At 51.0% G+C, this 25,227-nt stretch overlaps 1 long non-coding RNA gene across 1 annotated transcript in view; it reads left to right on the top strand.

The window, feature by feature from the left end:
- LOC104665048 overlaps positions 1-24,891 on the top strand; it is a 47,064-nt gene extending 22,173 nt beyond the window's left edge. The window contains exons 2-4 of the long non-coding RNA XR_004052233.1: positions 11,915-12,059; positions 23,294-23,567; positions 23,669-24,891. This is a non-coding gene — a long non-coding RNA (uncharacterized LOC104665048). The remainder of the gene's footprint in view (positions 1-11,914; positions 12,060-23,293; positions 23,568-23,668) is intronic.
- Positions 24,892-25,227: the final 336 nt, after the last annotated feature.

Below are 25,227 nucleotides of genomic sequence, written 5' to 3'. Positions count from 1 at the left end.
CCTCTGTGAACCCTCCCCGTGATTCTCTGGGCAGAGTTGAGCCCTCCCTCTCCTGGACCAGCAGGGTGCCTAAGAGTCTCCCAAGGCCAGGTTCAAATCCTGACTCTTCCACTTAGGAGCTCAGTGATCTGCGGCAAATTACTTAACCTCTCTGGGTCTCAGTTTGCTGCTCTGTAAAGTTGGGATTGTAATGGCACCGACTTTGCAGGCTCATGGTGAGACTAACATAATGAGATGAGTGAGACGATGCCTGGCAGATTGTGAGGCCTGAATGGGTGATGGACCCAGATGGCATGCAGCCCACGGTTAGGTGCATATTTTTTTACTCATTTGTCTTCCCCTCCAGGCTGGGAGCTCCTTGAGGATGGGGCCTTTCTTTTATTTCAGTATTCCTAGTGCCTGCCACAAGGCTGATACAGACTAGGTATTTAGTGTGCATTTATTGAATGAATGGACAGGTGCCAGAGTTTTTATTCTATATATTTTGTCTTCCCTTCCCTGTGTTTAGCTTTTCAGAGGTTAGAGCTGGGTTTCATGCTTAGCCGTGCCCTTCACAGAAGCAGACCTACACACAGTAGGTTCCCAATAAAGGTTTGTGGTTTATTTCTGCAGGCAGTCCCTTCCCAAACAAACAGCATCCAGCCTCTGATCCACACTAGCATCCGCCGCCCTCCTGGGTGTAATGGATACATATTTATTATTGCCCACGTGCCTCTCCTCCCCTGCCGAGCACTGTATTAAATGGCTGTTCCTCAGCTCAAGTGCACAAATATTCCTTTCAAAATTATTACATTCACCTTTTGTTGGCAGAACATGCCATATGAAACATTCCAACCTCTTATTGAGTGTGGGTGTCTGCTTTCTGCTTCCGCCTCAACAGCAGTACTGAGGCCAGAAGGCCTTGTCAGTGTTCCAAGTGCCTGCTTGGCCAACTATTGGCTGGACCCAAGGAGCCAGTGCGGGACCTGATTCTGGGTTAACCTGAGCTGACCTAGTCAAGGCTATCATCGTCACATCATTGTCTTCATCACTGACACCATTGCCAGCATTACCACCATCACACGGCCATAATCATCATTACCACTACCACTATCATCACCACCATCACTACCATCATGACTGTAACCACCACCATCATCACCACTATAACCACCACCATCACCACAATCATTACCACCATCACTACCCCCACCACCACCACTACCACCACCATCACCACCATCAGCACTCCCATCACCACCATCACCACAATCATTACCACCATCACTACCCTCACACCACAACTACCACCACCACCACCACCAATCACCACTACCATCACCACCATCACCACAATCGTTACCACCATCACTACCCCCACCACCACCACTACCACCACCATCACCACCATCAGCACTCCCATCACCACCATCACCACAATCATTACCACCATCACTACCCTCACACCACAATTACCACCACCACCACCAATCACCACTACCATCACCCATCACCACAATCGTTACCACCATCACTACCCCCACCACCACCACTACCACCACCACCATCACCACCATCACCACAATCACTGCCACCATCACTACCCCCACCACCACCACTACCACCACCATCACCACCATCACCACAATCATTACCACCATCACTACCCCCACCACCACCACCACCACCACCATCACCAACATCACCACCACCATCACCACCATCACCACAATCATTACCACCATCACTACCCCCGCCACCACCACTACCACCACCACCACCATCATCTCCATGACCACCATCACCACAATCATTACCACCATCACTACCCTACCACTACCACTACCATCACCATCACCACCATCATCTCCATGACCACCATCACCACAATCATTACCACTGTCACTACCTCCACCACCACTACCACTACCACCATCACCACCATCATTTCCACAACAACCATCACCACAATCATTACCACCATCACTACTCCCACCACCACCACTACCACCACCACCATCACCACCATCATCTCCATGACCACCATCATCTCCATGACCACCATCACCACAATCATTATCACATCACTACCCTCACCACCACCACTACCACCACCACCATCACCAACATCACCACTACCATCACCACCATCACCACAATCATTACCACCATCACTACCCCACTATTCATCACCAACATCACCACTACCATCATCACCATCACCACAATCATTACCATCACTATCTCCACCACCACCATCACCACCACCACCACCACCACCACCACCACAATCATTACCACCATCACTACCCTCACCACCACCACCATCACCACCACCACCACCACCACAATCATTACCACCATCACTACCCCCACCACCACCACCACCACCATCACCACAATCATTACCACCATCACTACCCCCACCACCACCATCACCAACATCATCTCTACAACCACCATCACCACAATCATTACCACCATCACTACCCCCACCACCACCACCATCACCACCATCACCACAGTCATTACCACCATCACCACCCCCACCACCACCATCAGCAACATCACCACCACCACCACCATCACCACCATCACCACAATCATTACCATCACTACCCCCACCACCACCATCACCATCATTGTCACCACCATCACCACCATCATCACCACCACCACCACCATTACTACCAACTTCGCTGCCATGATTACCACTGCCATCTGCACAGCCACCATCATTACCTCCATTATCAACATTGCCACATCATCATAACCATCATTTTCACCATCACCACATTCATTCATATCACAATTAATACTATTAATTACTAACATTTATTGAGAGCTTTATCTATGATAGATGTAGAACTAAGCCCCTTATGTGTGTGACTTTACTAATCCTCCAAATGACCTTAGAGGCAGGTACATTTTAAATTCTTGTTTTACAGATGAGAAAACTGAAACTCAGAGAGGTTAAGAAACTTGCTCAATATCACACAGTCAGCAAGTGTTTCTTTTTTTTTTTTTTGGTAGCTCAAGTCAGCAGACATTTAATGAGTGTTCATTAGCACGTAGGATACAGTACCTCCCATTACCAGGGACACAAAAATGAGTGTATTTCCTGACTACAGGGATCTTTACAGCTTTCTCAAGGAGATCAGACATATAATTAATACAACACAGCCTACAGGTGTGTCTTCAAGAGGTAAGATAAACTACCCTGAGGGTATGGGGGAAGATCATTTTTGGTTAAGACCTAGACCTAGAGGCATTCCTATAATATGAACATTTTGATAAAATCTGTCCTAAGCTTTTTGGTCATGTAAGAGCCTTCTTGGCCAGGCATGGTGGCTCATGCCTGTAATCCCAGCACTTTGGGAGGGAGAGGTGGGTGGATCACCAGAGGTCAGGAGTTCGAGACCAGCCTGGCCAACATAGTGAAACCCCATCTCTACTAAAAATACAAAAAATAGCCAGATGAGGTGGTGCACACCTGCAATCCTAGCTACTCGGGAGGCTGAGGCAGGAGAATCACTTGAACCCAGGAGGTGGAGGTTGCAGTGAGCTGAGATTGTGCCACCGCACTCCAGCCTGGGCAACAGAGCAAGACTCCATCTCAAAAAATAAAAGAAAAAAGAAAAAAAAGCCTGCTTGTCTTTCTGAACAACTCAAAGGAAGACTTGGCTGTCTCTCTAACTCCTCCTGCCTACGCCCTAGGCCAAGTTTTCTTGCTGTGCCAGGTGTGCCGAGACTGCCATCTTGGTTTCCAGCTGGAAGGAAGTTTAGCAGCCCTTTTACAGATGGAGAAAACTGAGGCTCAGAGAAGGGAAGAAACTTATTGAAGGGAGAGAGCAAACTCTTCTTTTTCAGTTCCCTGACAGTGCAGTCATTCTGTGAGGGCCGTTTGGACGCTGAGTTTATCAAGAATGAAAGGGAAAGTGCCCATATTGGGACTTTCTTTCCTTACCAGCTGGTTTATGTGGTATATGGCGGTGGGGGGCCTGGGGGTCTCTGGGCCCCTGTTGCTTCTCCTGTTTTGGTCTCTTCCAAGGGGACCTTAGGACAGCTGGGTGGGCCTGCGCAAATGGGCTGAGAGCTCTTGTTCATCTTCAGGGGTTCATAGTCCCCATGGCTGGCCAGGGAATCCTTTCCTCCCTGAGTGACCCCCCGGCGTGGCCTCCAGAGCCTCTTCTGAACACCGCATGGACACCACTTCAGTCTGCATGTTCTCTTGGAGTAGCAGACTGGCCCTTTTCCCGAGAGGCTGGAGCAGGCAAGAGCGAGAGTGGAAGGATTTTGAGATGTTTCCTGAGCAATGAATGCAACCCCACCTTCTGGCATTCTGTCAAGAGACTGCAGAAAAGCCTTCAGCTGGTCTTTTGATGATCTCTGGGTATGAGACGAATGTTTCTGTGAATGTGACTCACGCTGAGGTTGACTTCAAGGAGGAGGCGAAATGGCCTGGCGCTAAGAGGGTTACATTTGATTCCTTCATTTATTTGCTCTTTCAACAAATAGTTTTTGGCCTCCCACGAAGTGTCAGGCATTGTGTTGGGAAGGGGGGTGGCAGGGGTGAGGACAGAGTAGATGTGGTTTCTGCCCTTATGGGGAAGAAGGGAAGACAGATGTGACTCCAGTAGTTACACACATGGAAACAATTACACACAGTTTTAAGCTCTACCCCCAAAGAAGCAAGGGCTGCTGAGAGAATGTGGAACAGGGACTGGCCAGTGGGCTTTGGGCATCACGATGATAACACTTAAGGAGTGCTAATGGCACTGGGTGGGCTGGGCTGCAGCTGCAGCACTGGTTGTTAACTTGGTTAGCCCGCTGTAACCTGTGTTGTATCAGTTCTTCAATATTCTATCATCCGCAGGGCCACGTGCTGTTCCCAGCGCTTCACTCGTATATATTTACTCATTTCATCCTTACCCCTATGAGATAAGAACTCTTGTTATTTTACAGATTGGGAAACTGAGGCACCGAAAGATTGAGTACATTTTCCAATAATATACAGCTAATAAGTAGCAGGGTGAGCGTTTGAACGCAGGCTCTCTGGCTTCAGAATCCAGCCTTTCTCCATTCCACTCCTAATGCTTCTGGTGGATAAGTGAGTTTAACGAGGTAAAGATGGGGCAGGTGTGGGGTTGGGGTGGGTTTCAAGCCCAGAACTGTGTGGAAAATGCCTGGTAGTAGGAAGTGCACAGGACACTCAAGGAAGCAGGTGAGGCTGGTGCAGCTGGCATTAGGGGCCAAGGGGCTGGGGCATGGGGAAAGAGGGCAGGTGGCAAGGAGGGGAAATGGACAGAGCAGGATTACATGGAACCTGGGAGCGTTACGGTTGCAGGACACTCAAGGAAGCAGGTGAGGCTGGTGCAGCTGGCATTAGGGGCCAAGGTGAGGGGAAATGGACAGAGTAGGATTACGTGGAGCCTGGGAGCATTACGGTTCCGGCCAGGATCCCAGCAGAGTGAGCTCCACAGGAGTGGGCACTGTGCCTCTTTTCTTCATTCATGTATACCCAGCTCTGAGCACACTGCCTGGCACATAGGAGATGCCCAATAGTGAATGACAAAGGAGGGAGCCAACTCCCTTCTCTCCAGCCCTCACCCAGCTCTGGCTTCCCCAGTTCCGACTGTCTATTAAAATTCTAATTGCTGGGGCTCCAGCCCTGGAAAATGCAGTTTAGTAATGCTTGGTGGGCCTGGGGATCTGTATTTTCGGTAAGCTCCCAAGATGATTCTGATTTTGCCTGGTTGCCCCTGGACACTCCTGGAAGCTGGTGGTTCTGCTTGTAAGGGGCAGCATGGGGGTGGGATGCTGCCCTGCAGACACTTGCTGGGGGACACACCTTAAGCTCACAGTCCCCCATCTCAATGTTTATCTACAGCACTGTGGAAAGAAACACTCTTGGTGGGCTTTCCAGTGCTGGTTTCCTGGCAGCCCTCTCCTCTTCTGGGGTTGTGGTCATCAGTTCCCGGGCTGACCCTGGCCACCTGAAAACCTGGACTGGATCTTTGTTGATATGGTGGCTATGGCTGTGTCCCCACTCAAATCTCATCTTGAATTGTAGCTCCCATAATTCTCACATGTTGTGGGAGGGATCTGGTGGGAGATAATTGAATTATGGGGGCAGTTTCCTGTATACCGTTCTCGTGGTAGTGAATAAGTCTTAAGAGAGCTGATGGTCTTCTAAGGGGAAGCCCCTTTTGCTTGTCTCTCGTTTCTCTCCTGCCTGCCACCATGTAAGACGTGCCTTTTGCCTTCCGCAGTGATTGTGAGGCCTCCCAAGTCACGTGGAACTATGAGTCCATTAAACCTCTTTTTCTTTATAGATCACCCAGTCTTGGGTAGTCTTTATCAGCAGCGTGAAAACGGACTAATACAATAGTTGACCTTGAGTTTTAGGCATTCTGTAAACAACCTAGAAATCTGTTGGGAACCGAGAGAGAGAAAAATCAGTTATTCAGTCAATCATCCAACAAACTAATTAGTCAATCTAGAGAAGAGAAGGGGAAGAGGAGTGGGGTGGAGACAAGGGAAGGAGGTAAAATAGAAGAGATGGAGGAGAGAATGAGAATGGAATTGAGGAGTAAGAAGAGAAAGGGGGCGAGGACAGACAGTGAGAGACAGAGAGGGGAGAGAATGCTGAACGTGGGGATGGGGTGGTTCTCGGGGGACAGTCCTGAGCAACAGCATTGTAGGCATTTGACAGAAAGGGCCTAGTTGTCCCAGCTATTCTCGGAGAGGGCCTGAGGGGTCACACATGAGCACAGCGTACAGGTGGTACAAGTGTTGAAAGAGGTGGCCATTCCCCTGATAGCCATAATCTTACAGTTTGTTGTTGTTTAAGTTGGGGTCTCAATATGTTGCCCAGGCTGGAGTGCGGTGGTGCCAACATAGCTCATGGCAGCCTTGAACACCCAGGCTCAAGTGATTCTCCCACCTCCACCTCCCAAGTAACTGGGACTACAGGTGAACACCAACCACACTTGGCTAATTTTTGTATTGTTTTGTAGAGACAGGCTTCTGCTGTGTTGCCCAGGCTGGTCTCAAACTCCTGGCCTCAAGCGATCCTCCTGCCTCAGCCTCCTAAACTGTTGAGATGACAGGTGTGAGCCACCACACCCAGCCATCTTACAGTTTTAAAGCAGGTGAAACTGACAGAGCTGGAGGTGGCTCGGAAAGGCGGCTGTGCCAGGCCTAGTGGAGGCTGGGGCTCCACTTATCTCATTCAGAACTGAAGACCTGAGCTGTGACGGCGCAGGGGCCCTCAGCATCTGGGTCATTAGCAAAGGGACTGGCAGTTGCACAGGCCAGAAAGGAGCCCACCTGTAGGAAAAAGATAAGTCTGATGGGCCAACCTCAGTTTCTCCAGCTAGAAAATTAGGGCATGGGACCAGAAGATCATACCCATAGCTACTGACATTAACCTCCTGCTATGTGTCACACTCCTTTCTTGGACCTTCTGGAAACCCGTCCTGAGCTGGCTGGACTCACCATTCCAACCTCAGCCCCTGCTACTCTCCCCATACCCTCCCGCCATCTTTCAACCTCACCAGGCTCAAGTACACCAAGCCTGTTCCTGCCTCAGGGCCTTTGTACGTGCTGTTCCCTCTGCAGAATGTCTTCCTATGGTCTTTGCCTAACTGGCTCCTTGCTATCCACCTCTTTAGAGAAGCCCTCCATCATCACCATGCCTCAAGTAGCTTCCCAGTCACTTGCCTTTACATTACCCAGCTATGTTTTTTTGTTTTTTGTTTTTTTTTTTGAGACGGAGTCTTGCTCTGTTGCCCAGGCTGGAGTGCAGTGGCCGGATCTCAACTCACTGCAAGCTCCGCCTCCCGGGTTCACACCATTCTCCTGCCTCAGCCTCCCGAGTAGCTGGGACTACAGGCTCCCGCCACCTCACCCGGCTAGTTTTTTGTATTTTTTTTAGTAGAGACGGGATTTCACTGTGTTAGCCAGGATGGTCTCGATCTCCTGACCTCGTGATCCGCCCGTCTCGGCCTCCCAAAGTGCTGGGATTACAGGCTTGAGCCACCGCGCCTGGCCCCCAGTTATGTTCTTTGCCACTCCATTCCCCTTCCAGCATGGGTGCTCTGTTAAATCAGGAACCTTGTTCCTTCTGGTCTCTGTGGTGTCCCACCCCTACCCCGATGTGAGTGCTTGGCACATATAGACAATTGATACCTGCTTGCTGAATAAATGAATCAGTGCAACTTGATAAGTTGGTGCTTCATTTGTGTTATTTCAAGTAGGTGTCATAAATATTTGCTTTTATTAGGTATTGAGGGAGACGTTATCATCAGGGTCCTACACTAGAGGAAACTGAGGTTCCCAGAGGTGAGGTCACACAGCTGGGACCTGGACTCAAGCTCTGCCTCCAAAGCCTTCTCCCCCAGGGTGCCCCACATTTTGTCGAGCAAAGAGGAGACACCAGCCACCAGGAGCTGGGGATAATCTTTGTGCTTTAGAGATGAGGAGGTGATGGCTGTGGGTGAAGTTGCTCAGCACTGCCACCCTCAGTCCTGTGGTGGTAATGCCTCTAGGCTCGTTCGTGGGGCACACTGCCTGCAACTGTGATTCTCAAGAGACCTAGGGCAGGGCTGGGAGCAAGTGGCGGCTGTGTGGTTCACACACCACCTGAAGCAGCTGGCTCGTAGAGGTGCCCAGTCAGAACAACACACAGAGATTTCCGGAGAGAGTGCTGTCCTTCAAATCATTCAGGATCATTTCCCAGACAGGCCCAGCACAATGCCACAGATTTCCCCAGTGGCATAGTGTGCTGCGAAGCCTCCTACCCATAGGACAGGTGCCCCTTGCCTCTGTGGGTAGCAGAAAAGTGCCTCATGTGTCCGAAGACTGCGGAAGTCTGCTTCATTGGCCACCTGTCTGTCGGCAGTGGTCTACACCTCTTCAAACCCCTGAGCTGAGGTTTATTGTGGTCAAGGGGCAAGATCATGGCTATTAGAGCCACCTTGATCTGGATTCAAGTCCCAGCTATGCAACTTACTGGCTGAGTGATGCTAGGCCTGTCACATAACTCTCCAAGCCTCAGTTTCCCTGTCTGTAAAAGGGAGATACTTATTAAAGTGCTTGGTCCAGAAGTAAGTCAACAAGCGGCATATCTGCCATCTGGCATATCAGCCCCTTGCCATCTGGCCACAGTTTCACCTCTGGCCACTCCATGCCCAGTTCCTCTGCCATGCTTTGCACACACTGTTCTCTGCCTAGATGCTCACCCTGCCTTGCCTGCTGGGCCAGGGTCTCTTCCTTCTACATGGCAGGCACCTCTTCCAGGAAGCCTTCCCAGACACCCTCAGAGCGTTGGTCTATCCTGGGTTCTCTGAGCCTCCATACTGTTCGAGTGGTGAGGTCTGTAATGGTCAGTGTGTGTGGACCAGGGTTGTGTCGTTTTCGTCCCAATGTCCCCAGCACAGGACTCAGCAGGAGGAATATCAGTTGAATACATCAGTTGAATATCAGTTGAATACACTTGAAAGAAGCACTCGAAAATAGAAATGAATTAATGGGTAGAGAAAGGAATGAAGAAAACATGGAGGAAGGAAAAAGACAAAATGAAGGAAAAGGAGAAGAAAGCAAGGGAGGGGGAGAAAACAGAAGGTAAAAAGAAAAGAAATGAGAGAGAAAAGGCAGAGAAGGAAGTGGGCCCTCCAAGGGTCCCTCCCGCCATGCCGATGTCTCAAGTCCCAGCTATGCAACTTACTTACCCCCCTGTCCTGCCTGCTTCTGTCTGCCTGTCACTCCACAGAGGTCCTCAGTTGCCTCCAGCTCCCACAAAATATTCATTGTTCTCTTGCCTGCTCCACTCCGCCTCTCCCTGCTTGTTAGGTGCCAAAATGGTGGAATGATCAGAGGTAAAGCACGTCTGTCACTAGGCATGGTGGGGCTGATTCATCGAAAGATGTTCCTCTCCCCCAGGCTCTGCTGCAGAGGCTGAGTCAGCCCTGGCTGCTTCTCTCCTAAGGTCACAGCTATGTCTTCCCCAGAGGGTCCAGGAAATGTAGCACAGGCTTCGAAAAGGGCACAGCCCCTGGAGCTAGAGAATTTCTTTTTGAGCAATTGGGATCAGAGAACCCTTGGTTTGAATGTGGTGGGGCAGACTCGAAGGATGCTGGAAGGGGCTGGGAGGTGGTTCAGCCTGTGCTGCAGCTAGGGGAGCCCCAGTTCCACTTGGCCTTCTGGAACAACCTCGTGGGCAATTCCTTGAGCATGATCCAGGAAGGCTTGTATCTGGGGATGGACTTGGGCTGGTAGGGGAGCGGGTAGGCTTTCCAGATGGGACTGGAGACAGGGCTGAGAGAGCATGGAGGAGTCAACACTCTGCAGGCTGAGAGGCAGAGGCCAAGATTCAGAAAGGCTGCCAGAGCCCAGCCAGCTTCAGTCTGAGATGACAGCCACTGAGAACCCAGCCAATAGCTGCTTTTTGTGTGCACCTACTATGTGCCAGTTCTCTACCATGTACTCGGGGCTCCAGGGACCTTGTTTCATTCCATCCTCACACCAGCCTTCTGGCATAGGTGTCATTGTCATCTCCATGTGAGGAAACCACAGCTTGGAGGGGTTGGAAATCCTTAAGCCCATAGCTGTAGAATGTCAGAGTCCCAATCTGAACCAAGAAGAGCCAAGCCCTGTTGCCTTCCTGTCTACCTCCCGTTTAGAAACGGCTTACTAATTTTTCTGGAATATAATAATACATGCTAGCTGTAGAAATGTAGAGAAGTAGAGTTCAAAAAAGAAAATAGACTTTGCCCCAAACCCAGCATTGTTTCCTCTATGCCCTTAAAAAAAAAAACCACAGCAGGCACCATGTGGCTTCTTATTATTCCTACTTAACATTAGAGCAGAAGCATTGTCCTAGGAGAATACAACTTTTGGCAAGTATAATTTTTATTGGCTGTAATAGTATTCTGGTTGGGGATATGCGTCCCTAATTTCCTTAACCATTCCCCTATACCTGGACATTTGGAGGGACTCCAAAGTTTCACTGTTATAAACAAGACTGCTATGTGTTTCTTTGCGTTCAGGCTTTTTCTGTGTTTCAAGCCTGAGCATTCAGGAGATTTCTGGAAGGGGAATGATTGGGTCAAAGGCAGGGCTGCTTTGGGGAATGGGTGGATTGGAAGAGGATCAAGGAATCCTGGCAGTCACCCCCAAGAAGGGTGCTTTTTTTTCTAAGAGACACCAGCTCATTCAGGAAGCCTGCCTTCCTTTGGACTAACTGGCCTAAGTTAGACCAACATCAGAACTTTTGATGATACCTTTTTTACCTTCTGACTATTTCTTTACCCTCTTATAAGCACTGTGGGTGTGTGTTGAGGGGCCCTTCATACATTCACCTTGCTACTGGGTTCCTGGAGGCAGCCGCGGATTCAGAGAACTTGGGGATAATCTTATTCAACCCTCCTCATATGCACACAGGTGTACCATTTGACAGGTGCAGTGACTGAGTCCCAGTAAGGACAGGTGACTTGTTTAATCTGCCTGAGAGTAACTCTGCTGAGAGCAGATGGAGGCTCTCTGACTCCATGGCTCCCTACACTGTGTTAGCTGCCTTGCATTTTTTTGATTCCGGATCATATAATTCTATCCCCAAGCATAATGAAGAACAATTGCTGGTATCATGGTTGCCATGGCAACACTGGCTCCAAATTTCCTGCTAGAGGTGCTGGGAGTGAGGGCTTGGACTATGAGGGTCCTGAGGCTGGGATGGGGGTGCTGACTGGAATGGGGCTGGAGTCCACTAAGCTCATGCCAGTGCAGTGACATCACCCTGATGCCCTCAAGGAAGCCTCAGGGCTGAGCCCAGAGCGTGGACTGTCACCAACAGTGCTCCAATTTGGTGCTGATGTTCCCTGTGCAAAGAGAAGCAGGATCCATGTTTCACTTTTTTTTTTTTTTTTTTTTTAAGACTGGAAGATGAGAGGTACAGCTGAGTCCCGGAGCAGACTGAGCCACCTAAGAGGGGAGGAATCACTGCAGAGAAACCGTGTCAAGCGTTTTTGAAGTTCCAGGGGGAGAACAAGAGAGTGGAGGCTCCTGGTGGCTGGTGACAGGTGCTGATTTGTTCTGGGGAAACAGCACAGAAAAGTGACTGGAGAGGTGGCTGGGCCAGAATGGGATGCAGGCAATGGAAAGGACTCTCAAGACACAGTCCTGGGCTCGCAGGCAGGACCAGCCCCCAAACCTGTCCCCCCAGGAGCCTGCAGAGCCTCTGCCCTGACAGGGGATACCTCACCTCCTCTCCTTGCAGCTGCTCTTGGCTGGGAGAGCAGAGACCAGGGGACAGGAGAGAAGACCCCAGAGTACTGAAGCTGAGGCTGGGACGGTCTTCACTTGCCTCTTTCCTCGGCCTTTTTCCTGTTCTCTTGTCTTTTCTCTCTTTCTCTACTTCCCTTCTCCCTAGGCCAGTCTCTCACCTCTCTTCATCCTCTGGGCCTTTTCTTCTTCCTCTCTTGCCATGATTCTTCCTTCTCTGTCCCTCTTGTCTTCTCTTTTACTTCCTCTCTTCTTCCCTCCTTCCTGCAGCTATGCCCTCTTCCCTCCTTTTTCCTGTCCCCAACCAGGGCATTAGAAATGCATCCCAGTCACCCTGATCTGATCACTGCATATTGTATACATGAATCACAATATCACATGTACCCCAGAAATATGTAAATTACTCCATATCAATAAAAAGAAATGTAGCTTCTTTGCCTCACGTCGAGAAAAGCCAGTCTCAAGTATAAATAAACAAGCAAATAAAACAAACCACACTGGCCCCCCCCCCCCCCGCCTCCCTGCCATCATCTGGGCCTGCTACTATTTGCTCAGGGTATCTAAACATCAGCCAAAATCAAAGAAAAAGTTTTAAAAATCTATTGTTGAAAATTTCCAAAATTAAGTAGACATGCATGTACAATAGCATTTCCCAAACTGTGACTTAATAAACTCCAGGCCTTTAAGTTGGGAGAGGTGGTTCCATGATACAGTTAAAAGCACAGACTCAAGCCCATCTGCCTGGGTTTAAATCCTTGCTCTGCAGCACGACAGTTATGTGACATTGGGCAAGGGCTTAAGTCCTTCTGTACCTCAGTTTCCCTTTCTGCAAATGGTAATAATAATAATACTACTACCTGCTTCATAAGTTGTTGTGAAGATTAAATGCCTTAAAATGGAAAGATCTTAGGACAGTGCCTGGCACTTAATAAGTGCTCTGTAAGTGTCAGTGATTCCTAGAAGTATTGCATGAAAGGAAGTTTGGAAAACGCTGAATACTTCTTGGCTGCCATCTTGGAAATAACATGAGAGCACATTAGAGGGTCAGGAAGTCCTACAGCAAAAAGACCTGTAAGACTCTGTTTACTTTAGTAATCCTCAAACTTTTTTTTTTTTTTACTATAGTACTCCCAATATCTTCTTTTATGCACAAAATCTGTCTCTGAGGACACTCTCACTTTTTGAGTGGATCACAGTTTGAGAACTGCTGATTTGGGATTATTCACTGGAGACCATGTTGAGTGAGGTAGAGTGAGAAAGCATTATCTGAGTCATCAGGAAGACGTAGGGTCAAATGCCAGCTTTACCCTCCCCAGCCACAGGGCCCAGGAAGTGTGTGGGTAGGCCCCGAGAGGAGAAAAGGCTTGCCCAAGGCCACACAGCCAGTTAGGGTGAGACTCAAGATGATTACACTGGATTTCCAAGCCTAGACCTTTCCATCTCCCTCCTCTTCCTCATTATCAAATAAAGGCAGGAGGTCTTTGTGTTGTTGCTGCTGGGGGACGGTCCCTCCTCATCTGCTCCCTCCTTGGTTGACTTTTCATGCCTTTCAGGACCTGGGCTGCAGTGCTCACCCCAGAGCACATGCTTTTCTCCCAATCAGAGAGAGGGAGGAGGCGAGATATCTTCAGTTTCCCACCCACCAAAAAAAAAAAAAAAAAAAAAAAAAAAAAAAAAAAAAAAAAAAAGTAAGAGAGCTAAGGCATTTTTTTAAATACAGCTCTCCACATAAGCAGAGTGACTGAGCATAATACTTTTGAGAGATGACTTGTGTGCCCTGTCCCTGGTGCTGAAACATGGATGGGCACCTGGGCAGTGGTCTCCAACCCCGGCATGGACTAGAAGGGCTGCTGCAGAATCTCCTGTGGGAGTGGGGGGGGGGGGGGGGGTCCACTTAATTCTGTGATTTCAAGGTCTTGCATCTCACCTGTTGGATCAGAATCCCCTGGAGTGGGCACCTGCCTTCCATATGTTTGAAAATCTCCTGGGGGGCAGTGCTTTGGGACCCCACTACCTTGCGGAGCATTTATGTAACCCAACCCTGGTCCACCTCTCTCATGGATCATTGTTTGTCAGTGATATTATTTTCTGATTTTCTGAAAAAAATTGTAATGTTGATACTCTTGCAGGAAAGAAAACTCCATGATATATTTTTCCTATTAATGGAGCAGATTTTATGGCCTGTTGACAGTTCTATTATTTTTATGGCAGTAGCAATTTTTTTCTACTCTGGGGACTTTAGGATGCATATTCCTAGTGAATCCATATTTGTGGTCCTCTGGAGTCCATAGGAGCTAAGTGAGGCCATTCCCACTCTATTCCTTCTTTTGGCCTGCAGGCCTTGTGGTTTACAGGGCTAGAATGGTCTTAATTATGTTCGCATGTTCTGTCTCCATGTTGCACTGCTCCAGGCAGAGATGAGAAGCTTCTGTTGTGGTATTTGTTCTTTCAGGCACTTCTGTTTCCCCCTGGGATCCTCAGGAAAATCCTCCTTGATGGAGAAACAGTTACATTGGGCGTCCAGCCAAGAAAGATGCCAGCGAGATGGGGCCAGAGACTTTCATTAGCCTGTGACGAGGCCCTTGGGCTCTAATACTGGGGAGGAGGGTGGATTCTACCGTTGCATCCTGTCTCTTCCTCTTATCTGATGTCCCAGATGCTAGAGCAGGTAGCTCTGAGGCCACAAGGAAGTATATAGTCGTGGTTATAAGCACAAGATTTGGAATCGGACCTGGGTTCAAATCCTGGGTCTGCTTTTTGCTAGCCATCTGACTTTGGACAAGTTTTTTTTTTTCTTTCCTAGTTACTGGGCCTCAGTTGCCTAATGTGTAAAATACAGATAGCACTACACATGCCTCAACAGGGTTGAGGTAGAGATCAAGTAAGAAAATGGATATAAAGTATCATCCTATAAACCATCGTAGCTTATTACAGTCATACAAATGGATCTCTACCCAAGTGATGATGGCAAACTTTAGAAAGCATTTACATCTTATTGTGATATTCTTGGAGCCCTGCAAACTTCCACTCCCCTGATGGAGTAGAAATTGAGTTCTAAGAATGAAGATGAAGGCAGATGTCTGAGGTCATGGAAGGACAGGGATGTATGTCTAGATCAGAGCATTGATCGCTGCTCTTTCTCAGGCCTCTTCCCGAGGTAACTCTAAAGGGCAGTCCAGTGAGAAAGAAAGGAAACCATTCCAAGGTTGGAAAAGGTCACTGAGTTTTCCCCAGCCTCTAGCATGGAAGCCCTTGGCCAGTATGGACCTGGGGCTGCTTGGGGCTTAGGGTTGGCCTGAGAGAGCAAAGCTGGGGTGCCCCTGCCCCCTTTGCACAGACAAGAAGATGGAGGCCCAAAGGGGTCAAGCGACTTTGCCCAAGGCCATAAGGTTAGTTGGCAGCAGGATCAGGGCACCCTTTTTATTGCATCACAAGACTTCCTTGGCAGGGTGCAATGTGTCCAGCCACTGGCTTCTGTCTAAAGAAAGAAAGATTCAAGGAGACATGGATTCATTTCTGGAAAAGTGGATTAGATTGGTTCTGTGGGGCCCCCAAGGAGTAGCAGTACAGCTAAAGAGTTAGGAACTCAGTGGCACTAACGAGAAGCTCTACGTCGGTGTTGTGGTGAGTCAATAGGACTAATAGGACTATCCGTGGTGATACCTAGGAGGATACACTTTGCTTCTTTTATGAACGATACTTTAGGTCTGTGTTTATTCACATGCTAAGATGTTGAGTAAGAAAGTGAAGAGGCTACACTATTGTCAGGAATAGCAATAGCCTAAATTGTATGCAATATTGTATACGCAGACTTCCAGTGATGCAAGGAGCTGTCTGCGCAACAGTGAGCTCCTCATCACTGGAGGTGAGCAAGCCCTGGTGGGGATGAGGCAGGGAGGACTCGGGCATCTGCCAGAGGAATGGCCCAGCACCCCATTGCCCATAATGCCCACTCTCCCCCTTCTCAATTATCTGGCTCCCGCTCACTGGGGGCCCCTGTTTTCCAAAGCAGCAAGCAGCCTGTGTGGTAATTACTTTTGGACTTATTAAGCCTAATTATCCCCTAATCGCATACAACCAGTAATTACTGTGGCTGTTACCAGGGGCCTACCCATGCAGTGCCGCCCTCAGCACTGGCATCCAACACCCAGCTGGGGCCTGAGGTGGAGCTGGTGCTCCCTTCCATGGGTTTGGGGGTGGAGGTGTTGGCTGGGGTGGGGCTGCTGCATCTGAGATCCCCAACCTGGTGCCCCTTCAGCCTGGGTACTGGCTGGTGAAGGAATCGCTCACAAATGCCAGCCCTGGGGCTACCCCAAGCGCCAAGCAAGCAGCGTCCTTCCAAGTACTCCCTTCCCAGTGATGGTTGCCCAGGTTGCCCTGCCTTTGCCCAAGCAATTCCCTCCTTCCAGGCTCTCTTTCTCTCCTCCTTTCCCCCTTCCTTCCCTCCAGCCTCCTATCCACTTTTCTTCCTTCAAATATTTACTGAATCTCTTTTATGTTCCTGGCACTATTTCTAGTACTGGGGATACAACAGTGAAGGGAAAAAATGGCAAAAATCCGTGCTTTCATGGAGCTTACTGTCTACTTGGGAGAGACAGAGAATGAACAAAATCAGTAAATGATGCAGGGTATTAGAAAGGGTTGAGTTCTATGAAGGAACAGAAAGCGGAATGTCAAGGAGGAGGTTTTCTTGGGCTGGAGGAGAAATTCAGTTTTAATAGGATGGCCAAATGGAGAATGGGGCATTTGAACAAAGACTTGGAAGGAGATAGGCTAAACTAGGATGACATCTGGGGAATGTTCCAGGAAGAGGAGCCAGTCGGTGCCAAAACCCAAAGGTGCAAGCAGGTCTGGTGCATTTGAGGAGCAGGGAGGGTGTCCTGGTGGCTGGAGCAGAGAAGCGAGGGGGAGAGAGGTGGGTGAGGAGGTCGGAGCTGCCAGGAAGGGGTGGAGGGCAGATGGTAGAGCCTGGTGGGGGAGTTTAAAAACTTTGGCTTTTCCTCTGAAGCAAACTTCTGAGCAGAGAGGTGAGCACTTTCTTTCTTTTGTTCTTTAAATCGGAGTGTCGCTCTGTGGCCCAGGCTGGAGCACAGTGGTGGGATCTCAGCTCACTGCAACCTCCGCCTCCCGGGTTCAAGCGATTCTTCTGCCTTGGCCGGACGCAGTGGCTCACGCCTGTAATCCCAGGACTTTGGGAGGCTGAGGCGGTCAGATCACGAGGTCAGGAGATCGAGACCATCTTGGCTAACATAGTGAAACCCCATCTCTACTAAAAATACAGAAAATTAGCCGGGCGTTGTGGCATGTGCCTGTAGTCCCAGCTACTCCGGTGACTTGTACTTTTATAGCCTCCACTCTGTCCACAGCGATGGTGGAGGTTAACGGGGGCAGGAGCCCAGGGAGGAGGAGTTGTAGCCGCAGTCCCAGTGAGAGAGGGTGGGGCTTGGGCTAAGCGGCAACGCGGAGCAGGTGGCAGTGGGAGGAATCTGGAAACACATTCAAGGTGGACATGGCAGGACTCTCTGAGGGGCTACAAAGGAGGTGTCAGAGAGAAGTGTCAAGAATGGCACGAAGGTTTTTCCTCCACAGGTGGAAAACTAGAGCCGTTTCCTGAGCTGGGGCACCGCATGGGTGAAACAGGTTCTAGAGGGGAGGGCAGGGCTTCTGTGTCCTGCCAGTTGAGGTCCCACGTCCAAGGGACCTGTCAGCCTGTGGGTCAGAGGAGACGGGTCTGGCTGGAGGTCTGCAGGTGGGAGCCCTTGACACCTGGATGACTGGGAAGCATCTAGGCGGGCTGTGCTCATCTAGTGAATGGGTGAGGCTAGGAGCCACGAGATTCAAGGTCTGAGCCTGGCGCCTCCAGCGGTGAGAATGGGGAGATGTAGGGGGACCAGCAAAGGAGACTGGGAAGGGGCATTCAGAAAGGCAGAGGAGAAGGAGAGCCCGGGCCAAGGAAAAGAAACCTGGCCAGGAGAAGGGAGGAATCTCCTAGAGCCCTAGGGGACCAAATATTGCTTCTTCCACTTCCCTGCTGCGTCCTCACACCCTTTGTCCTCACACCCCCTTCCCCAGCTCCCTCCTTCTCTCTCTTCCCCCTCCCCTCTCCCTATTTCCTTCTGTGGCTTTCTCTGTCTCCCTGGGGCTCCTTCCCCGGGCCTCTCCCTCCACCCCTCACTGCCGGGCCCCTGGCAGCGGGTCGCAGGCCACCAGGGCGCGGGGATCTCGGGCCCCCGCCTGCACGTGTCAATCCCCAGCGACGGCGGTGTCTCGCCCCCAGCTCGCGGGCCCAGTGCCGCGCCTCCTGCCCTCGTAATGCGCTCTAATATTTATTTACATGACTTTCAGACTATTATTTATCAAGGTATCGCTGCCAAGTGTGCGCAGGCTAATTGATCTTAATGTGCCCTCTCCCGGTTCCCACGGCGACGCCTTCGTGGCGGCAGAGCCAACGACGCTCGGAGCGGGGAAACCGAGGACCGGGGGCGCGGAGGCTGCCGGGAGGGCGGGGGACCCAGCGGGGTCGCGGCGCGGCGTCCGCGGGGCGTGCGCTGTCTGGGCGCGGAGGGTGCTGGGAGCGCACTGGGGACGCTGGGACGCGGGGAACTCGGGGTGGGGGTTGCGGACCTGCAGCGCTAGAGGCAGAGCCTGGGCTACATTTGCTGACTGGGCGTGGGGCGGGCGACCCCGAGCACGAGGGGCAATGCTGGGAGCCCAGGCGGGGTCTTGGCGCCAAGTTGGGGACCGTGGGACCAAGGGAAGATGCGGGGAGCCCAGGCGGGATCTTCGCCCAAGTTGGGGACCTTGGGACCTAGGGCTGGCGCGGGAAGCGTGGGCAGGGTCTGGGCAGAAGGTGGGGGACCAGGAATGCGAGGCCTGGCGGGAGCGAGGACCGACGGGTGGCTCTTGGGTCTGGTGCGGGCTCGTGTGGCCGCCCGCTGACTGACCGACGACCGCGGGGCCCGGGGAGGGGGCCGTCGCCTCTCCCAACCCCACCCGCGTAGGCGGGGGCCTCGCCTCGCCCGGATCTCCCGACGTCAGCAGCCGCAGCCAGAGCCGGAGGGAGCGGTTTAATTGGCAGGACTTTGGGTTAAGGACAGCTGTGGCTTTGCGGGGTTTGTAGGAGGAGGTTGGGGAGGGTGCTCCTTGGAGGAAGGAGGGGTGAGGGCAGGGGGAAAACAGACTGAGAGACCCTGGAGGAGCGTGGAGAGACCGGACAAAGCCAGGGGTGGGCGACCTATTGAGACAGAGAAACAGATGAAGAGGGACATAAGATATAGTCCAGCAAAGCCAGAAGCCAGCTGGAGGCTGGAAAGACCCAGAAGGGAGCGGGAGCCTGCCACGCTGGCTTCTGCCTCCTGCCTGGTGGAGGCCCTCACCCCTCACCCCGGTTGCCGGGACCATCCACGCCCCATGCATTAGTACTGCCCCACTCTAGGCAGTCGTGGTTAGGAGAGGGGCTAACTTGAGAACACTGATGAATTTAATTTTATTATTGGTACTGTGGGTAGTGTCTGCCGACTCCTAGGCCTTGCTGGTGTCACCCTGAAAGTTCTCTGGGCTGGGAATCGCAGCTTAATAAAATCCAGGGAACTGTCTGCCCCTCCCACCCCACTCCATAAAGATGGATTCAAAGCCAGCTGTGCAGGGGCCTCCTGGGACCCTCTGCTGAGCCACACTGGGCCAAGCACATTTCTTGGTGTGAACATGAGTGAGGTAGGTATGGTGATTTTCCGTATGGGCAAATGAAGGCCCTGAGAGGTAAAGTCACTTGCCCAGCTAGTGAGAGGCAGATGCTGGCTGGCCAGAGAGGTCAGCCCAGAAGCTCATGCATGATTTGCTACCCAATGCCAAACTTCTTTTTTTTTTTTTTTTTGAGATAGAGTCTTGCTCTGCCGCCCGGGCTGGAGTGCAGTTGCCGGATCTCAGCTCACTTCAGCTGCAAGCTCCGCCTCCCGGGTTCACGCCATTCTCCTGCCTCAGCCTCCCGAGTAGCTGGGACTACAGGCGCCCGCCACCACGCCCGGCTAGTTTTTTGTATTTTTTAGTAGAGACGGGGTTTCACCGTGTTAGCCAGGATGGTCTCGATCTCCTGACCTCGTGACCTCGTGATCCACCCGTCTCGCCTCCCAAAGTGCTGGGATTACAGGCTTGAGCCACCGCCCCCGGCCCCAAGGCCAAACTTCTGATTGATGGTGGTTGTAATGTCTTCCTGTCCCAAAGCCTGGAGGGATGTTGTCCTGGTGGCTGTGGGACCTTCTGGCACTGAAGCTGGGTACTCTGCCTGGTTGGTGGTTACTGGAGGCTCGAGATGGCTGTTTGGGTTCCCGGAGCTGGTTTCTCCATCCCTGGACCAGGTGCACCCATGCTGGACTCTGCCACCTGAAAGCTGGGCTTTTTGGCCTGAGGAAGAGTCCATGTCTCCAGGAAAGCAGACACAACCTCACAGCAAGGAAGGGCGGGGTGGAGGCAGTCTCCTTCACCCTCTCATCCTTGAATGCTCTCAGGTCTGGAAGCAAGATATTTAATGTACAGCCTCAGAGCTGGAGGGAACCTTAGGAGTTTTCCAGTTCCCCTCCCTCTTTTAACAAACAGGGAAACTGAGGCCCAGAGAGGCGAAGGGACTTGCCTAGGGGCACATAATCTGTGCACCTGTAGTGAGCTGTGCCTTCGCTGAATGATTACTGGGAGCCGTGGACAGCCCATCCCCCCATCTTATTGCAGCATCCAGGGATCTGGGTTTTACTACCAATTGGGGAGGGCAGCAGGATTTGTCTTCTGCAGGCCCCACGTGTTCTTCCAGCCTGTTTCCAGATCTTGCTCCCCTCCCATCTAGGGTTCCCTGCTGCCCTAGGGCCTCACCTCCACCATCCTAAGTATCTAACTTGTGTGCATGGCCCCTCTGCCGTCACTTATCTCACCTCTACGTGTAACACAGCCTCACCTCTACGTGTAACACATAGGTTTTCACAGTGGCTCTTTTGAAGACATTACCTGTATTAGTCCATTTTCTGTTGCTTATAACAGAATAACTGAAGCTAGGTAATTTATAAAGAAAAGGAATTTATTTCTTACAGTTATGGAGGCTGGGAAATCCAAAGTTAAGGGGGTATATCTGGGGAGAGCCTTCTTGCTGGTGGGGACTCTGGTGTCCTGAGGTGGTGCAGGTCATCACATGGTGAGGAGGCTGAGTGTGCAGATGGCAAATGTGCTAGCTCAGGTCTTGTTCTTTTTTTTTTTTTTTTTTTTTTTTTTTTTTTTTTGAGATAGAGTTTTGCTCTTGTTGCCCAGGATGGACTATAGTGGCATGATCTCGGCTCACTGCAACCTCCGCCTCCCGGTTTTAAGTGATTCTCCTGCCTCAGCCTCGTAGCTGGGATTACAGGCGTCTGTCACCATGCCTGGACAATTTCTTGTGTTTTTAGTAGAGGTGGGGTTTCACCGTGTTGACCAGGCTGGTCTCAAACTCCTGACCTCAGGTGATCCACCTGCTTTGACCTCCCAAAGTATTGGGATTACAGGCATGAGCCACCACACCTGGCCCTCTTCCTCTTCTTATAAAGTCACTAGTTCCCATCCCATGATAACCCCTTAATGGATTAATCCATTCATGAAGGCAGAGCGCTCATGATCCAATCACCTCCTCAAGGCCTCACCCCTCAATACTACCACATTGGGGATTAAATTTCAACATGTGTTTCAAAGGGGACAGATATTCAAACCATAGTATTACCCTAGAGTAGCTCTAATGTGAGGGCTTTCGGCCCAGTGAAGGTGGGTGTTTGGGACCTGAGTGATTCTGTCCCAGGGCCTATCCCTCCCAGGGCCTCGGTATCTCCATCCATAAAATGGGGGTGGGGGTGAGTGTTTGGAGGTTTCTAAGCACCCTTTTTAGGTCTGACATCTTGGGAATGCCGACAGTAGGAACAGCTGGGACCTGGGTCCCCCAGGCCAGAGCCTGTCTGCTGCTTTTCCTGCTGGCCTCGTGAGCAGTGTGTGATGAGCTGGGGAAAGGCAGGAAGATGTGTCATTGATTTTCCTCCTGTGTCTTGAGTCTCCTGATTCCCAGCTGCCTCCTCAGGGAGGGACAGGAAGAGTTGGGCTTCATTTGCCTTCTGGAGATGGTATAGGGAGAGGGACTTGGTGGGCAAGATGAGAGGGAACTTGCAGTCCCAGCAGTTGAGCAGGGAAAAACAGTTCTTCCATTAACTTGGGAGAAAATGAAAAGCTCAGTAACAAATTCTCTCCTGTCTTCCCTTTACTTGGCTGTGTTAGCCTAGCTTGGTAATACCTGATACTCAGTAGATATGGAGTGAATTCACAGGTGGAATGACGAATGAACGCATGAATGCTTTTAAAAGACTTGACTCCAGAGAGGGTCAGACCTGGGTTTGAATCCTGCCCCATTGGTTTCTAGCTGGATGACCTTGGGTAAATTAGTTGATGTATCTGAACTTCAGCATCCTTAATTCATAACACCAACATGGTAATCTGTAGAGTTGTGAGGAGCAAATGAGATGAATCAATGGAAAGACCTTGGAATCCTGTCTGACATTTAAGACTCCCCAGTTATAACTTTGGATGATTTTCACTAAAGATGGAGTGATTGGGTCAGACTTTAACCTTGCACTTGAGCATACATTTACTGAGCAGCTAGGATGTTCCAGACCTTGCAGAGGGCCTAGAGATGACTGAGGCCAGGTCTCTTCTTTCAAGTTGCTCATAGTTTGATGAGGGAGACACATGGCCACACAGCCCTGAAATGCCATTGGGAAGTGCTCGTAGCAGGCATTACCTAGAGTACGCACAAAGGGTTGTGGGAGCAGAGGTTGGAGAGGTCCAGTCTGCCCTGGGGGTGCCAGTCATAGAAGGCTTCCTGGAGGAGGTGAGCTCTGCATTGAACTTTGAGGGATGACAGGAGTGGAGTGTGCCCCTGGGAAATGTCCCTCATAGGCAGAGTGAACAATGCAAGGACTTGGATGGCTTGTCTGGGGAAGCCTGAGAATCTGGTCTCTATCCTGTTTTGCTTTGTCAGGAGGTCTCTTCTAAGTGCCTTTCACCTAACAGCATCCTGCGCTGGAGGAGACTTCCAAGCATGATTAGAGCTCCCAGTCCGATGGGGGAGACAGGATACACACACGTGCAATAAGGTGTGCCCTGTGAGGCTGCTGCTGAGAGGAACTCTGGGAAGTGTTCCTGAGAGTGGCTTCCCGTGGAGTTTGGAGGAGGAGGGGGTACCAATAGGTGGAGAGGAGGAGTGGGCCAAGCAGGGAAGGACCAAGAGGTCACCTTCTCCTTTCCAGCCCCAGGTGAGCTAGTGTCACATTTTTAGCAGAGAAGAAAGACTGTTGACAAGGGACAGGAATAGCTTCTGAAGCCTCCCTTCATCCCTGCCGTTCCTCTTCCACAGATGTCTTTGGTAGGAGCTGGCCGGGGCCTGGAAGGCAGCGCACGCCCACAGCGCCCTCTGCTGAGCGGTATTAGAACAGCAGGCTTGGAGGGCGAAGGCAATTCCTACAAAGGATCCCTGGTTTCCTAACCAGTGGGGAGCCCCGGATTCTGAAGCCAGGAATGAAGGGTAGATGGAGACTGGGTCAGCACCCGGGAGGGCCCGTATGTGCAACCTGGAGGATCTTGGAGCTTGGGAGTAGCACAGGGGGTGGTTAGTTCAGTTCGGGATGGCTGAGGAAGACGTTTTAAACAACTTTCTCCGCGATCTTACTGAGGGTTCGGGAGCTGGGGACAGCCACCGTCCTGGGTATCCAGGGCCCCTCCTTCCCCCAGACTAGGAGAGGAACCCCTCTCAGCAGATGCCATCCCGGACTACCCTTGTCTCACTTATCATAGAGGACATGTGCCCCTTCCTCCTCCCAGGCCCTGGATCTGGGGTTGCTGGACTTGGTGCATGGGTGGTCTGGAAGCTTCTAGGATGAATTCATAATTGGGAGATTCTAGGTGAGGCTCAGATGAAAATGAGAACTGCTGCTTGATGGCAGAACAAAAGAGCCTGGCAGAGCTAGACTGGACTCGACTTGGCATTTTCTCTCCTTTTCAGACCAGGATACAGATTAATTGAGCCCTGGGGAGCTCAGGTTTCCTGGGGCGGGGTGCAAGCAGTGCCTTGGAGGGAGTCGGGTGCTGTGGGACGGAGGACCCAGGAGACCCGGAATCCTGAACTGTCAGGCTGACTTCATTGTCTACTACAGAGTTCTTGAACCCAGGAGCCCCGAGAACCTGCTTTCCTCAATGTGTTCTACACCCGTGAGGGACCAGGAGACCCTAATTGCCATCCCAGCAGGACACACACACACACACACACACACACACACACCCCTGGCCTTTACAGGATGCACAGTGGAGGAAAAGAACAAAGAAGCATGTGTCTTACAAAGGGAGAGGCAGTGCCAGGCTCATAGAGGTCAGTGAGGTACAAAGAGGACGTCAGGTCCCCCCAGCAGCCTAGAGCCGTGGTGAGGGCTAAGGAGAGGGCTTGACTATCACAGTGACAGCCCATTATCCAGCTGAACGTCACCTAGGAGGGCCATGCATGTGAACAGGGTCTCTGTTCACCATGTCAGCTTCAGCGTGGGGGCTCCTCCAATTTTTCCCGTCGGGAGCCCTTAGCACACCACTCAATGCTTCTGGCCTATTGGGAATTCCTATTATAGTCCATTGTTCTCCCTCAAATCTAAAAAGGGATGATTGATTTTGAGGAAACAAGGCAAGTTGCTCAAGGATTTCTAAATGAGCCTTATGCTTGATTTTGGGGTCAGTCTGTGTGGGTTCCAAGACAAGATGGTGGCTGGTAATGATTTTCAAATAAATAAATTTTGTGATCATGAATTGCTTCTGGGAGAAATCTGAAATGTGGCAAGCAGCTCAGGAGAGACACTGCTGCAGGTGCCGTCAGTGCTTTGCTGTAGCCCCTTGGCGTGTTTCAGGTCAGTGCACTTGGGCCTGAGTCCCATC

The sequence above is a fragment of the Rhinopithecus roxellana genome, chromosome 12 (genome assembly GCF_007565055.1).
Source record: "Rhinopithecus roxellana isolate Shanxi Qingling chromosome 12, ASM756505v1, whole genome shotgun sequence".
NCBI classification, from domain to species: domain Eukaryota; kingdom Metazoa; phylum Chordata; class Mammalia; order Primates; family Cercopithecidae; genus Rhinopithecus; species Rhinopithecus roxellana.
Note: the sequence above shows the minus strand (reverse complement) of the source record. Positions and strands in the feature narration are given on the sequence as shown.